Consider the following 16530-nt stretch of genomic DNA (forward strand, 5'->3'; position numbering starts at 1 on the left):
CAGAGTCCTTGACCACCAAGTCTCACATCCCTCAGTCCGGGGAGGACCTCGTCTCTCAGCCCACCAGCCAGACTTGGCACCTCTCCTTGTCCACAGTGGTCGCCTGGGCCCGGATCCTGGGCCTCCAGCCGCATACCCCTGCTGTTGCTCCTGACCCCTTGCACTCCATCTGAAAAACCAGGGACAATGGATCGATTCTAAACTGACTCCCTTTCTTAAAGGGGCACACCCTCTCCACACTCCCCAGAACCCTATCCAGGGGCACCGTTTCATAAGCTTAAATTAGAGTGACATGTTTATGAATATGTGATTTGAGTACAGTAAGCTCACAGTCGGTGGACTACACCTACCCACATAGGGAATTGGGAGATGAAAATCCCCCCACCCACCAACTAACCAAAATACTTTGCTTTGTGTTTACATCAAGTGTTCCATATGCAAGGTATAGGAAGAACTCATTTAGCACATAATTCTTGAAGAAATAGAAACTGTCTTTTGATGTTAGAACAAAATATTTGCCAGAAGAGATGTTTTTCATGAGGAAAACATAAGATATGCAAGTTTAGGAGAGGGGCGGAAGATGGCGGTGTGAGTAGAGCAGCGGAAATCTCCTCCCAAAACAACATATATCTATGAAAATATAACAAAGACAACCCTTCCTAGAATAAAGACCAGAGGACACAGGACAATATCCAGACCACATCCGCACCTGAGAGAACCCAGCGCCTAGCGAAGGGGGTAAGATACAAGCCCCGGCCCCGCGGGAGCCGAGCGCCCCTCCCCCCAGCTCCCGGCGGGAGAAGAGCAGGCAGAGCGGGAGGGAGACGGAGCCCAGGGCTGCCGAACACCCAGCCCCAGCCATCCGGGCCAGAGTGCAGGGCGCTCGATACTAGGAAAACAGGGCAGCAAGAACAGTGAGCAGGCACTGGAGGCTGGGCGACAGAGGGCATAAGAAAAGGGCGCGACCATTTTTTTTTTGCTTTGTTGCTGTTTGTTTTGGCGAGCGCTTTTTGGAAGTCTTAAAGGGATAGGGACCCCAATACTAGGGAAACAGGGCAGAAAGACCGGTGAGCAGAGGCCTGAGGCTGGCACCGGAGAATAAAGAAAAACGAACGACCAGCTTTTTTTTTTTTTTTTTAATTAAAAACCTTTTTTTTTTTTTTTAATTAAAAAATTTTTTTTTCTTTTTTTTTTTTTTTTTTTTGGTGGGCATTGTTTTGTTTTGGAGGGTGCTTTTTGGAAGTCTTAAAGGGGCAGGGTGGGTCACTTAATCCAGAGGTAGGGAATCCAGGATCTCTGGGCACCCTAACCCGTGGGCTGCAGGGAGCAGGGAGGCCCCTTGCGGAGATAAATAGCCTCCCAGCAGCTCCTGCTCCAACGCGACTCCACCATTTTGGAGTAGCTGCCAGAGCCAGGCCACGCCCACAGCAACAGCGGAGATTAACTCCACAGCAGCCGGGCAGGAAGCAGAAACCCTGTCTGCGCGCAGCTGCGCAGCACAAGCCACTAGAGGTCGCTGTTCTCCCAGGAGAGGAGGGCCACAAACCAACAAGAAAGGAAGTCCTTCCAGCCGTCACTCGTCCCAGTTCTGCAGACTATTCCTATCACCATGAAAAGGCAAAGCTACAGGCAGACAAAGATCACAGAGACAACACCAGAGAAGGAGACAGACCTAACCAGTCTCCCTGAAAAAGAATTCAAAATAAGAATCATAAACATGCTGACAGAGATGCAGAGAAATACGCAAGAGAAATGGGATGAAGTCCGGAAGGAGATCACAGATGCCAGAAAGGAGATCGCAGAAATGAAACAAACTCTGGAAGGGTTTATAAGCAGAATGGATAGAATGCAAGAGGCCATTGATGGAATTGAAACCAGAGAACAGGAACGCATAGAAGCTGACATAGAGAGAGACAAAAGGATCTCCAGGAATGAAACAATATTAAGAGAACTGTGTGACCAATCCAAAAGGAACAATATCCGTATTATAGGGGTCCCAGAAGAAGAAGAGAGAGGAAAAGAGATGGAAAGTATCTTAGAAGAAATAATTGCTGAAAACTTCCCCACACTGGGGGAGGAAGTAATCAAACAGACCACGGAAATACACAGAACCCCCAACAGAAAGGATCCAAGAAGGGCAACACCAAGACACATAATAATTAAAATGGCAAAGATCAAGGACAAGGAAAGAGTGTTAAAGGCAGCTAGAGAGAAAAAGGTCACCTATAAAGGGAAACCCATCAGGCTAACGTCAGATTTCTCAACAGAAACCCTACAGGCCAGAAGAGAATGGCATGATATATTTAATACAATGAAACAGAAGGGCCTTGAACCAAGGATACTGTATCCAGCACGACTATCATTCAAATATGACGGTGGGATTAAACAATTCCCAGACAAACAAAAGCTGAGGGAATTTGCTTTCCACAAACCACCTCTACAGAACATCTTACAGGGACTGCTCTAGATGGGAGCACTCCTAGAAGGAGCACAGCACAAAACACCCAACATATGAAGAATCGAGGAGGAGGAACAAGAAGGGAGAGAAGAAAAGAATCTCCAGACAGTGTATATAACAGCTCAATAAGCGAGCTAAGTTAGGCAGTAAGATACTAAAGAGGCTAACCTTGAACCTTTGGTAACCACGAATTTAAAGCCTGCAATGGCAATAAGTACATATCTTTCAATAGTCACCCTAAATGTTAATGGGTTGAATGCACCAATCAAAAGACACAGAGTAACAGAATGGATAAAAAAGCAAGACCCATCTATATGCTGCTTACAAGAAACTCACCTCAAACCCAAAGACATGTACAGACTAAAAGTCAAGGGATGGAAAAACATATTTCAAGCAAACAACAGTGAGAAGAAAGCAGGGGTTGCAGTACTAATATCAGACAAAATAGACTTCAAAACAAAGAAAGTAACAAGAGATAAAGAAGGACACTACATAATGATAAAGGGCTCAGTCAAACAAGAGGATATAACCATTATAAATATATATGCACCCAACACAGGAGCACCAGCATATGTGAAACAAATACTAACAGAACTAAAGGGGGAAATAGACTGCAATGCATTCATTCTAGGAGACTTCAACACACCACTCACCCCAAAGGATAGATCCACTAGGCAGAAAATAAGTAAGGACACGGAAGCACTGAACAACACAGTAGAGCAGATGGACCTAATAGACATCTATAGAACTCTACATCCAAAAGCAGCAGGATATACATTCTTCTCAAGTGCACATGGAACATTCTCCAGAATAGACCACATACTAGGCCACAAAAAGAGCCTCAGAAAATTCCAAAAGATTGAAATCCTACCAACCAACTTTTCAGACCACAAAGGCATAAAACTAGAAATAAACTGTACAAAGAAAGCAAAGAGGCTCACAAACACATGGAGGCTTAACAACACGCTCCTAAATAATCAATGGATCAATGACCAAATCAAAATGGAGATCCAGCAATATATGGAAACAAATGACAACAACAGCACTAAGCCCCAACTTCTGTGGGACACAGCAAAAGCAGTCTTAAGAGGAAAGTATATAGCAATCCACGCATATTTAAAAAAGGAAGAGCATTCCCAAATGAATGGTCTAATGTCACAATTATCGAAATTGGAAAAAGAAGAACAGATGAGGCCTAAGGTCAGCAGAAGGAGGGACATAATAAAGATCAGAGAAGAAATAAATAAAATTGAGAAGAATAAAACAATAGCAAAAATCAATGAAACCAAGAGCTGGTTCTTCGAGAAAATAAACAAAATAGATAAGCCTCTAGCCAGACTTATTAAGAAGAAAAGAGAGTCAACACAAATCAACAGTATCAGAAATGAGAAAGGAAAAATCACGACGGACCCCACGGAAATGCAAAGAATTACTGGAGAATACTATGAAAACCTATATGCTAACAAGCTGGGAAACCTAGGAGAAATGGACAACTTCCTAGAAAAATACAACCTTCCAAGATTGACCCAGGAAGAAACAGAAAATCTAAACAGACCAATTACCAGCAACGAAATTGAAGCGGTAATCAAAAAACTACCAAAGAACAAAACCGCCGGGCCAGATGGATTTACCTCGGAATTTTATCAGACATACAGGGAAGACATAATACCCATTCTCCTTAAAGTTTTCCAAAAAATAGAGGAGGAGGGGATACTCCCAAACTCATTCTATGAAGCTAACATCACCCTAATACCAAAACCAGGCAAAGACCCCACCAAAAAAGAAAACTACAGACCAATATCCCTGATGAACGTAGATGCAAAAATACTCAACAAAATATTAGCAAACCGAATTCAAAAATACATCAAAAGGATCATACACCATGACCAAGTGGGAATCATCCCAGGGATGCAAGGATGGTACAACATTCGAAAGTCCATCAACATCATCCACCACATCAACAAAAAGAAAGGCAAAAACCACATGATCATCTCCATAGATGCTGAAAAAACATTTGACAAAGTTCAACATCCATTCATGTTAAAAACTCTCAGCAAAATGGGAATAGAGGGCAAGTACCTCAACATAATAAAGGCCATCTATGAAAAACCCACAGCCAACATTATATTGAACAGCGAGAAGCTGAAAGCATTTCCTCTGAGATCGGGAACTAGACAGGGATGCCCACTCTCTCCACTGTTATTTAACATAGTACTGGAGGTCCTAGCTACGGCAATCAGACAAAATAAAGAAATACAAGGAATCCAGATTGGCAAAGAAGAAGTTAAACTATCACTATTTGCAGATGACATGATACTGTACATAAAAAACCCTAAAAACTCCACCCCAAAACTACTAGAACTGATATCGGAATACAGCAAAGTTGCAGGATACAAAATCAACACACAGAAATCTGTGGCTTTCCTATATACTAACAATGAACCAACAGAAAGAGAAATCAGGAAAACAACTCCATTCACAATTGCATCAAAAAAAATAAAATACCTAGGAATAAACCTAACCAAAGAAGTGAAAGACTTATACTCTGAAAACTACAAGTCACTCTTAAGAGAAATTAAAGGGGACACTAACAGATGGAAACTCATCCCGTGCTCGTGGCTAGGAAGAATTAATATCGTTAAAATGGCCATCCTGCCCAAAGCAATATACAGATTTGATGCAATCCCTATGAAACTACCAGCAACATTCTTCAATGAACTGGAACAAATAATTCAAAAATTCATATGGAAACACCAAAGACCCCGAATAGCCAAAGCAATCCTGAGAAAGAAGAATAAAGTAGGGGGGATCTCACTCCCCAACTTCAAGCTCTACTATAAAGCCATAGTAATCAAGACAATTTGGTACTGGCACAAGAGCAGAGCCACAGACCAATGGAACAGACTAGAGAATCCAGACATTAACCCAGACATATATGGTCAATTAATATTTGATAAAGGAGCCATGGACATACAATGGCGAAATGACAGTCTCTTCAACAGGTGGTGCTGGCAAAACTGGACAGCTACATGTAGGAGAATGAAACTGGACCATTGTCTAACCCCATATACAAAAGTAAACTCAAAATGGATCAAAGACCTGAATGTAAGCCATGAAACCATTAAACTCTTGGAAGAAAACATAGGCGAAAACCTCTTAGACATAAACATGAGTGACCTCTTCTTGAACATATCTCCCCGGGCAAGGAAAACAACAGCAAAAATGAGTAAGTGGGACTATATTAAGCTGAAAAGCTTCTGTACAGCAAAAGACACCATCAGTAGAACAAGAAGGATCCCTACAGTATGGGAGAATATATTTGAAAATGACACATCCGATAAAGGCTTGACATCCAGAATATATAAGGAGCTCACACGCCTCAACAAACAAAAAACAAATAACCCAATTAAAAAATGGACAGAGGAACTGAACAGACAGTTCTCCAAAAAAGAAATACAGATGGCCAACAGACACATGAAAAGATGCTCCACATTGTTAATTATCAGAGAAATGCAAATTAAAACTACAATGAGGTATCACCTCACACCAGTAAGGATGGCTGCCATCCCAAAGACAAACAACAACAAATGTTGGTGAGGCTGTGGAGAAAGGGGAACCCTCCTACACTGCTGGTGGGAATGTAAGTTAGTTCAACCATTGTGGAAAGCAGTATGGAGGTATATCAAAATGCTCAAAACAGACTTACCATTTGACCCAGGAATTCCACTCCTAGGAATTTACCCTAAGAACGCAGCAATCAAGTTTGAGAAAGACAGATGCACCCCTATGTTTATTGCAGCACTATTTACAATAGCCAAGAATTGGAAGCAACCTAAATGTCCATCAATAGATGAATGGATAAAGAAGATGTGGTACATATACACAATGGAATACTACTCAGCCATAAGAAAAGGGCAAATCCAATCATTTGCAGCAACATGGATGGAGCTGGAGGGTATTATGCTCAGTGAAACAAGCCAAGCGGAGAAAGAGAAATACCAAATGATTTCACTTATTTGTGGAATATAATAACAAAGGAAAAACTGAAGGAACAAAACAGCAGCAGAATCACAGAACTCAAGAATGGACTAACAGGTACCAAAGGAAAAGGGACTGGGGAGGATGGGTGGGTAGGGAGGGATAAGGGGGGGGAGAAGTAGGGGGGTATTAAGATTAACATGCAAGGGGGGGTAGGAGAAAAGGGAGGGCTGTACAACACAGAGAAGGCAAGTAGTGATTCTACAACATATTGCAATGCTGATGGACAGTGACTTAAAGGCGTTTATAGGGGGGACCTGGTATAGGGGAGAGCCTAGTAAACATAATATTCGTCATGTAAGTGTAGATTAGTGATACCAAAAACAAAGCAAAAAAAAAAAAAAAGGGCAGTTCCTGTGTGGTAAACTCCAACGAGTTCTACACAAGGGTATAAAGGGCATATAAAAGTGTAGGCAAAGGGTCTGTTTGTGTTTATACAGAGGATCAAAGCCTAATTGGGCTACCCCGAAAATGAACTAAGATACGATATGAAAAAGAACTTCCAACATCAGCACTCTCAGGAAGACTCATGCCAGAAGATGATCATCAAAAAACCCCAACAAAGATCCACACACTGCTACAGCTGTAGATGCACTCATCCCACCAGTTCCTGGACCTGCCATGGGAATGAGGAAGGAGATATCTAAGCTGGCCTGTGCATACAGTAAAACAACAAATTTGACTGGATCTATACTGTTGGAACTCAACCAAGAATTTGGAGAAGTGCAAATTGTAGCGCTCCAAAGTCTTACAACTACAGACTATTTACTGTTAAAAGAACATATGGCATGTGAACAGTCCCCAGGAATGGGTTGTTTTAATTTGTCTGATTTCTCTCAGACTGTTCAAGTTCAGTTGGACAATATCCACCATATCATAGATAAGTTTTCACAAATGCCTAAGGTGCCTTAATGGTTTTCTTGGTTTCACTGGAGATGGCTGGTAATTACAGATATGCTTTGGTTATGTAACTATACTCCTATTATGTTAATGTGTGTGCGCAATTTAAGTAGTAGCTTAAAACCTATATATGCTGAAGTTACTCTACAAGAAGATATGTCAAAGAAATAATCAATCTTCCCATGTTTTCTTCCGCCTGCTACTTCTATAGCTTTTCTTCTTCCTTCCTAATTATAACCCTTAAATAGAATTCGTGCCTCATATCAAATTTACCGAGTATCATAAATCTTCCAAGTGGTAAAGATACCTCAAGACAAATGCTGGGCATAGAAGCCACAGGGCATAAATATGCAAAGAAGTAAAAAGCTAACCTTTTCAAACAATAAGGCTTCCCTCTCACTTACCAACTTCACATTTCCCTGTATGGCCCCGGAAGATGACTGGTTAGCCAGAGACGGGTAAGATTCCTCAAGGGAGGAACAACCTAAGACAGGCACAGTCACAGGGGAGCCATCAGGTGAGAAATTGGGGATCAACAGAGGTGAGGCTTAGAACCTCACCCCCCCTGTTCTGAGAGAAAACTTCTGCATACGTGGATGTTTTATTGCCCTGGTCTAGCTTGGATTAACACATAGTCTACAGGCACACACCTGATCATCTACATTTGCTCTCTTACAACACTAAACTATGTTTTCTACCTTTATCTTGTATCTACCTACCACTTCAGCATTTTATTAAAAATAATAATAATAAAGAGAGAAATGTGGTATCCACATATAAATCAAGTATAAAAACCAAATGAGTATTCATATTTGAACTGACTGTTTAGAGTTCATAATGCATGAGAAAAACCGAAAGTTTCTGTGATGACTGCCCTTGTACTGTTCACTATGTAACTTATTCATTATGTAAGAATTTGTTCTACATGTAAGAACTTGTTTGTTATGCCTCAGAAGATTGGAGACTGACGAAAACTAGGCTTGGGGTGGATTAATGATTGTGCATTGAGCATTGACTCCCCTATACAGAATTTTATTGTCGTTAACAACCACTTGATCAATAAATATGAGAGATGCCCTCACAAAAAAAAAAAAAAAAAAAAAAAAGGACAGACTTCCAATGGTAAAATAAATAAGTAACCGGGATGTAATGTATAGCATAAGGAATATAGTCAAGATACTGTAACAGCTTGGTAGGGTGATAGCTGGAACCTAGAATTATGTATATAAATGTTCTACCACTGTGTTGTACACTTGAAACTAATGTAATACTGTGCATCAACTACCCTTCAATAAAAAATAATTAATTAAAAAAAAAAAAAAGATATGCAAGTTTAAATCAAGAAATGATTCAAAATTTCACCATTTCTCAAAATGCCTCTCCATCTAAATTGTCCGTACGATTTCTGTGATAATGGAGAAAATTAAGAGTAGATAGTGTTGTGTTTACACTAATCAAATATTTAGGTACTCAGCACAAGGAACCTTTTGAACATGCATGCATTCCACACCGTGTACAACATGACCCCAGGGCCCCCGGCCACAGCCGCACCATGGGACATGGTTCCCCGGCTCAGAGGCTGATGGCCCTGCTGCCCAGACATCCAGCAACCAGCCCCGTTCCAACTGCACAGCTCCGAGCCCACACTCTCGTCGTCCCGGCCTTGTTAGCCAGGGGCAGCATGTGCCCGGTGCCCCAGGTGGTGTGCCCGGTGTCCACTGAGTGCGGACAGCCCAGGGAGGGTGTGAACCAGGAGGCTCCTGGAGGCAGACAGACGGGTTCCCTGGAGTCTGAGGCCCTGCCGCACAGGAAGCACCGGCTGGTAGCTCTCCCGGCTCCGCCAAGATACACCTCCACGCATTTCTGCCACTTTACGCAGTATGCTGACGCGTTTCCATTTCACTATCTCACCAAGCCTTTTAACAAACAGCTCAAGCCCAGCTTTCACACCTGGGAAGGGGCACAGTCACCAGGAGTCTGTGTCCGCCTCCCAAGGCCCACTGCAGCAGCGAGCGGCAGGGACACAGACCAGAGCAGGAAGGCCAGAGCCGGCAGGGGCTCCCAGGGAGGGGCCGGGCTGGGGGTCAGGCTGCGTCTGCCATGAGGGGCGGCTGTGCCTGACACTGTGCTCCTCTGCAGAGCCTTGGGCCCTGGTGGGGTTACGGGCTCCAGAGGGCTGGCAGCAGCTAAGGAAAGTCCTCATGTAAAGGCAAACAGAAACCTGGATGCCTCAGATTTAGTCTATTTCCTTAGTGGAAAACATTAAAGATACACACAAATGTGGGCTTGGGCTTATGTGAGAAAAGGCTTAAGGACTTGCTTAACTTTAGCTGAGTTGTTTCTTACTCCTCCCATGGATCCTGAACATGGCGGTGCGCATGAAAGGGGAGCTGAGCTGTGGTTTTAATATTGCAACTATTTGATGCTAAGATATGTGTTATAAATATTCACATTCAGTAAAAAATACTGCTCAAGGACAGAGAATCTCTCACCCATTTTTAAGGAAGGAGAAGTTGAGGCAGGAATATGTCTTTGGGTTTCCTAAGTTAGTAGAAACCAGGGACCACGATGTTGTATCTGTCACAAGGAAACAAGGCAGAGCTGCAGAGAGAACTTTCTGCAAAGCAGCTGCCCTGGATTCTGCAAACACGTTATTATGGGAAAGAGAAAGAAGGCAGGTGGGGCTGATGTGGCGAGTGGGTCTGAGTGAAAAGAAAAATGAGACCAGGTCGGTACACATGATGCCTGAGGTAGGTTGGACCCTGGGTCTGAATTAGAAGCGAAGGAAGAAAATTAGCATAAAGACATTCCGGGGACAATGGGGAATGAATAGGGACCGTCTGATGTCACCAAACTGTATCTAGTCAAAGGCGCCCAGCCTGAGACTTGCGCTGGTTAGGAGACTGTCCCTGTCTTAGGGGACACACATTGGAACACCTGAGGGCCATGGAGCCTGGGATCCAGATGATCTGATGAAATGTGCACACACATGCCACGTGGACCTGCACGCACATGTGTGTACAGAGAGACGGAGAAAGAGACAGAGACAGAGACACAGAGAGAGACACAGGGACACAGATATAGAGAGACAAAAACAGAGACAGAAAGAGACAGAGAGAGAGGGAGACACCGAGACAGAGAGCCCACAGCCATGGTGGTGCAAAATTGAATCGAGGGGAGGTCCGTGGGTAATGGTTGTATTATTACCCTTGATCTTCTCCTGCGTTTGAAATTTAAAAATAAAAGGCTGAAAGAAAAAGCTTTGACACCAGCTTTGTAAATATCAAAACAGCAAATAAGTCTTTAAAAAAAAAAGGGACTGAGGCTCCGTGAGTGGCTGATCTCTTCAAAATTTCACAGAACCTCTCCTTTCAGTGGTGAGCAGTATAATTTGATAAAGAGATACCATTATAGTAGATCAGGCTTTAAATTTCCTTATTATGGTAAAAAAAAAGGAAATGGGAAAATTATTTTTAACATCTGTTTTGAGAGTGTACCTATGAGAGAAAGAACTAGAAAAGGGCAACATAAAGGGCATCTCTGTGTCCACTTTGATCGTGCAGTTCATTCCATTTAAATTCCTTCCTGTGAGGTTTTAAACCATAACATTTTAAAATAAAAGGTAACTATGTTCACCTACTATTAATATGCAAAGCTGACAAATGCATTCAAAAATATTCCTGCAGTGAACAGGAGCCTCATGCTTTTCCTGATAGCAATACAGGGACCCTTCCCTGACACCTGGCCTTGGGCGCACATCCCGCTATCTGGTCACTTTTTCCTGGACTGCTTGACATGAGGCCTGAATGCAGCCATGTTTGAGAGCATGTGGTATAGAAAAAGAAATCCTTATCAGACCTGGCCCCTACACAAAAGGGTTATATGATCTTAATACAGGAGTTGAACTCTTTTTATTGCCCCTTCTAGGTCTAAGTTCTCAGATATGGGTGCCATTTGTGACACAAGGGTGAGGCCTTCTATACATAGTAGCACATCTATATACTTTTCCTAAGTCATCCAGCCAGGACCTCAGGACTGGCTGCTTGTCATCACGGGAGTTGGCAGGTGCGCTTGAGCATCTCACGGTCCCATCAAGGATGACAGTTTGAGGAAGGTGCACCATACAGACACTCTTCAGCAAAATCTAATTACTGCTTTAGCTACAAATCTTCATATAAGACAGAGATTTCTGCATTATGTGATGCTTTTGTAAATATTTGATGACTCATACTTGCCCTCTCAGAACTCTGTCAGCCAGAACTTTCTACATAGTGCAAAAAATAAGAACTAATGTTGGTCTTGAAATACTGTGAAATCATGCACTTTCTGAGTCATCAGTGAAGGAGAAAACGTCAGGCAACATGGATTTGTTCTGTTTGTCATCACCTTCTAACTCCCAGGATGTGGACGGATCAGCAACCTCATGGAGGGCCAAGGGCAGACGTAAGACACAGTTTCTGGTGTTGGAGGACTTAGGGCACAGTGGAGCCCAGGGCATCTCAGCTACAAAGAGCTGGTCAGCATGCTGGCCAGAGCGTCCCATGCCAGGGTGGATCCTCAAGGCCTTGAGTGGAGTCTGGTCTCTGCAGGGCAAGAGGAAGATAAAGGAGGGCAAGGAGGTGCTCCAGGGGCACGGGGAATGGGACAGAGTGGTGGGGCAGCTCAGATATTGGTCCTTCTCAAATCCAGGCATTCAGCCCTGGACCTAACATGATAAACAATGGGAACTTTTAAGTTTGGGCTGGTAAAGCTGATGTTGGCCCAAGTATATACATCACTGCAAGAGGAAGGGCCTGAGCAGCAGCCCCAGTGACCAGGGCACACAGGGTGAGGTCTGGGCCATGGTGCACATCTCCAGCGTGTGTAGAAACCGTGGTCCACAGAATAACAGTCCCCAGAGATGCCCACAGCCTAAGCCCTGGACTTGTGAATATGCACCTCACATGGCAAAAGTGACATTAAATTGATCAGATCAAGGTCTTGAGATGGGAGATTATCCGTGATTATCTGGGTGGCCCCCTGAAATCACGAGGGTCCTTTAAGAAGGCGGGAGGGTCAGAGTCAGCAGGACTTGGAGGTTGGAAGAGGCCATGCTCCCACTGGAGGAAGGCAGGGCCCCAGCAAAGGAGGAGGCAAGGGCGCTGCTCACATGGAGCCTCTGAGGGGAGTCCCCACACCCTGGCTGCAGCCCTGGGAGACACTCTGGACTCCAGCTTCCAGCTGGACAAGGAGGCACACGGGTTGTTTTAAGTCACTAAGTTCATGGGAATTTGTTACAGCTGCAACAGGAAACACATAGAAAAATCATGAGGAGACTCCTTTAAATGAGCATTTCCAGGACTTACCCACAGAAATTCTGATTCTTCAGGTCAAGTGCCCGACTTAATGTGACTGGGACCCCAGAATGGCAATTTGAGAGAAGGTGGCTGGTGGAAAGTAATGGGCAGGAAGGAGGAAGAGTAGATACGTGCAGCTGGACGAAGATGGGGCACAGGGGTGGAGTCTGTGAGCTCCTGGCAGCCAAGGAGCAGTGACCGGGAGCTATTCTGCTTTCCAGCCGGATGGAGGGGACCGACAGTGTCTTCCTGCGGACACCCAGGGGCTGAGCAGTACAGTACTGGCTGACAGAGGCAGCCTTCCTCAGATGCAATGCTCTGAGGGCTGGCTCACCAGATGCCCACCAGATGCCCACATGCAGGCGTCGGGGACCTGGGCCCTGTGGGCAGCCAGAGCGTCACTGCAGGCACAGAATGAGGGCAGGCTGTGTGTGTGACAGCTGCAGGGAGGGAATCAGATAAAGTTGGGGGGAGAGAAGAGCGGGTCCTGGGCTGGGGCTGCAGAGCAGGGGTGGGGGTGGGGGTGCTGGCTCCCAGGGCAGCAAGCAGGCAGGAACTGGGGTGTCCGCAGGGACACCTGTGGCTGAGAGTTTCTGGAACTGCAGAGGACTCGGCCAAGGTCAAGGCAATACATCTCCAGGGCGTTCAGTTTCCCCATCTGCAAAATGAGAGATGTAGGTTAATTTCTAACACCTCACCTGCTGTAAAAAACCTAAGGTCCTCTGATTAAGTAGAAGGATCACCTGCGGCTAATGAGGCCCACCAAGAACAACATCTGAACATGCACCTGCTCCTCTGCCTAACGGAAAATCCCCTAACCAAGAACAATTTGATTAACGGGATCATAACATTCTTCAAACACACCGGAGAACGTCCAGTAGCACAGCCAAGATGTCTTAGCTCGGGTATAATTTAAAGTGTCTCCCGCCTCCCCCATCCCACTGAACGTCTCAGGTTGAGGAGCCCAGCGCATCCTGAATAGGGTCCCCTGTGAACACCGGCTCCTCTTCCCTTTCTGTTGTAGGACTTAGGCATATCGGGTGAGTATCTGCCCTGGTGTAAGGTCCACTCTAGCAAATGCAAAGCCATGGAGATCACCACCCCTGTCCCCTGCCTCCTTATCAAAGCAGTGCTTCAAATTAGCCTCATTTAATCCACAGCAAAGAAATTTCAGTAACAGCAGATGAATCACTGCCAAAATCTGCCATCTGCAGGGAGCCCTCGCTAAGAGACGGCAGGTGGCACTTGACTGGCCACACCCAGCATGCTGACAGGATGCCACCCGACTCTGAGCCCTGTCTCTGACAGTCTCTGCCTATGTCTGCTGGCCACCACAGAAAGGCGTCTGTAGTCCCACATTAGTGGACAAAAAACAATGTGCAGAATGAAGTCTTTTAAACCAAAGTACAGAGTGTGCGGAGGCAAGATGATCTTATTCTACATATTTGACTTTATTTTCTTACCCCTTATTTCCTCCCCCTGATCTTTCCAATTATGCATCAAGATGGAGTTGTTTTAATTTTTATAACCTAAGAATACATTGTAATATCCAATTCAAAAAAGCTCTTGGACACTTCTACTTAGTCTTCCAAAAAAAGATATAAAAACTTCTGAAGCTTTAAGCAGAACCCTGCTCACCCTGCCTGCCTGCATTCAGTTAACACTCCTTCCCACCCTCTCCTTCAAGTTTCCGCTCACAGTGTCACCTCCCTAGGCCCTCCCAGGTCATTCAGTCATCCGCACTGTCTCCCTGGGTCTCTCAGCACCCACTTCCACCTGGCAGGTCCATTGTCTGGATATAGCAGCACCCGGAGGGCCAGAGCGGGACTGGACGTGGGCAGCTGCCCCACAGATTTGTTGAATGAATACACAAACAAGTAACACATTTAAAATTATGTTTCACACACAAAAAAATCAAGAATGCCATTTTTTTATATGGATTAAATCAATCTCTTCAGTAACAAACTGAAAGAACAGCTTTAAAGGCCTGGCCTGCTTGCTGGCACTGTGGGCTACCCGCGTTCACTCTGCCCACATCTTCCTCTTGCACGTCCACATGGAAGGTCTAGGGATTTTCCATCATTCTGAGTCACGAACTCTATGTTTAATTGTATCCTGTAGTGAAAAAAAATGAAGATAAGAATAAAATCTTTTTTTTTACTAAGAAGAGCATTTGTACACTTCCTGGTTTGGCCCAGTGTTGCGATTTGAGTACAATTATTCAGCTTCCATTAAAATTTTATTTTTATAGGATTAAATTTTTTTCTTTAGTAACATGTTCCCATTGGTTTCCTCCCCAGGCCCTCCCAGGACGCACAGTCATGAAATGCTGCCACCTTAGTAATTCTCTTTTGAGACACTCACGGTGTAGGAATATTCTGAGGATGCTGCAATTCCTTTACAACAAGCCACAGACTCAATCACACAACCGGGACCACAACAGGACTCTGCCACATCTGACTTCCTTTTCTAAATTCGTTGTCTTTTTCTTAGAAGTGACCACAGATCCTTTCTCCTAAGGCCACCCTCCCCAGGGCCAGAGGGAAAAATAAGAGAAGGGCAGAGTGACCCAGTCCTAGAGGCGGAGTGGGGCCACAGCGAGGAAACAGACACTCCCCTGGAAGAGGGGGAGCAGGCGGGCAGAGATTGGGGATCCCTTGGATATGGGAGCAAGAAAAGAAAACGAAATGCACGAGGTTTTGAGTCTACAGGAAAGCCACTAACCACAGCTGGGAAAACCATCAGCCCTCCCAACAAGAAAGATGCAGGTCACAGCTGGGCACGCCCACGCCCGCCTGTCTCCCCAGAGGCTCTCGCCCCGCCCTGGCCTTGCCCTGGTGCTCAGCTGCCTGCCTCTTCCTCCCGGCGCATGCCTCTCCCCGCGCATGCCCCTGCTCCACCCACCCCACCCCAATCGCACCTGCTATGTAATCTATCACGTGTCCTTCCAAATGTTTGTGCCGCTCACTAGCCTCCTTGTTGGTCTATGAGGCCCTTAAAGTTAGCAAGTGTTACTAGCGTTATGAGTGACACTAACTATGCTCTAAATTTTTTGAGTAAGTTTAACTGTGTACTGAATAATTGAACTTTGCCCAAAAGAAGTTCTGACCTTTGCTCTCAGCAGCTAGGGGGTCATCTCCCAGCCCCTGGAAGGCCATGTCTGGTAGAAGTACCTTGGTTTGCCCAGGGGGCTCTGGGCCAGCCAGATGGTAAAGGGCAATGTGGGGAAGGGCTTTAGGTCACACACTGTCAGCTGGTCCTCCATGGGGGCTGAGACCAAGATCGCCGTGTGCACTGTCAGCCACGCCTACTGATGGACCCCAAAAGACTGAATGCTACGGCTCAGGGGGCTTTCCTGTGCATGTTGTCACAGCTGGACTCGGGAAACCAGCACTGTCCTGGGAGGACAGCAGAAGCCACATTTATTACCTTCCTGGACTCTTGCCCATACACTGCCTCCCTCTGCTGATTCTCATCTGTGTCCTTTCCCCTAACAAAATGTAACTATGAATATACAACAGTCAGGGAGTTCAGGGTCCTTCTAGAGAATTACCAAAGCTGAGAGCAGACTTGGAGTCCCCCACATTTAGAACTTGTGTCCAAGAGGAGGTGGTCTTGTAGGGACCATCCTATCCCCACATTTGGCTAATCCCAAAGCAGGTAAGAGGAAAATCTAAGACATAGTATTTATTCAATCTTTACAAAAGTCCTCTTTCTTGTTATTTTCAGACATGAAACAGAAACTGGAAAGAAAAATGGACAGAATTAAACTTGTGTGTTGGTTTGAAGCAATGATTT

The sequence above is a fragment of the Manis pentadactyla genome, chromosome 12 (assembly GCF_030020395.1).
Source record: "Manis pentadactyla isolate mManPen7 chromosome 12, mManPen7.hap1, whole genome shotgun sequence".
In the NCBI taxonomy this organism is placed as follows: Eukaryota; Metazoa; Chordata; class Mammalia; order Pholidota; family Manidae; genus Manis; species Manis pentadactyla.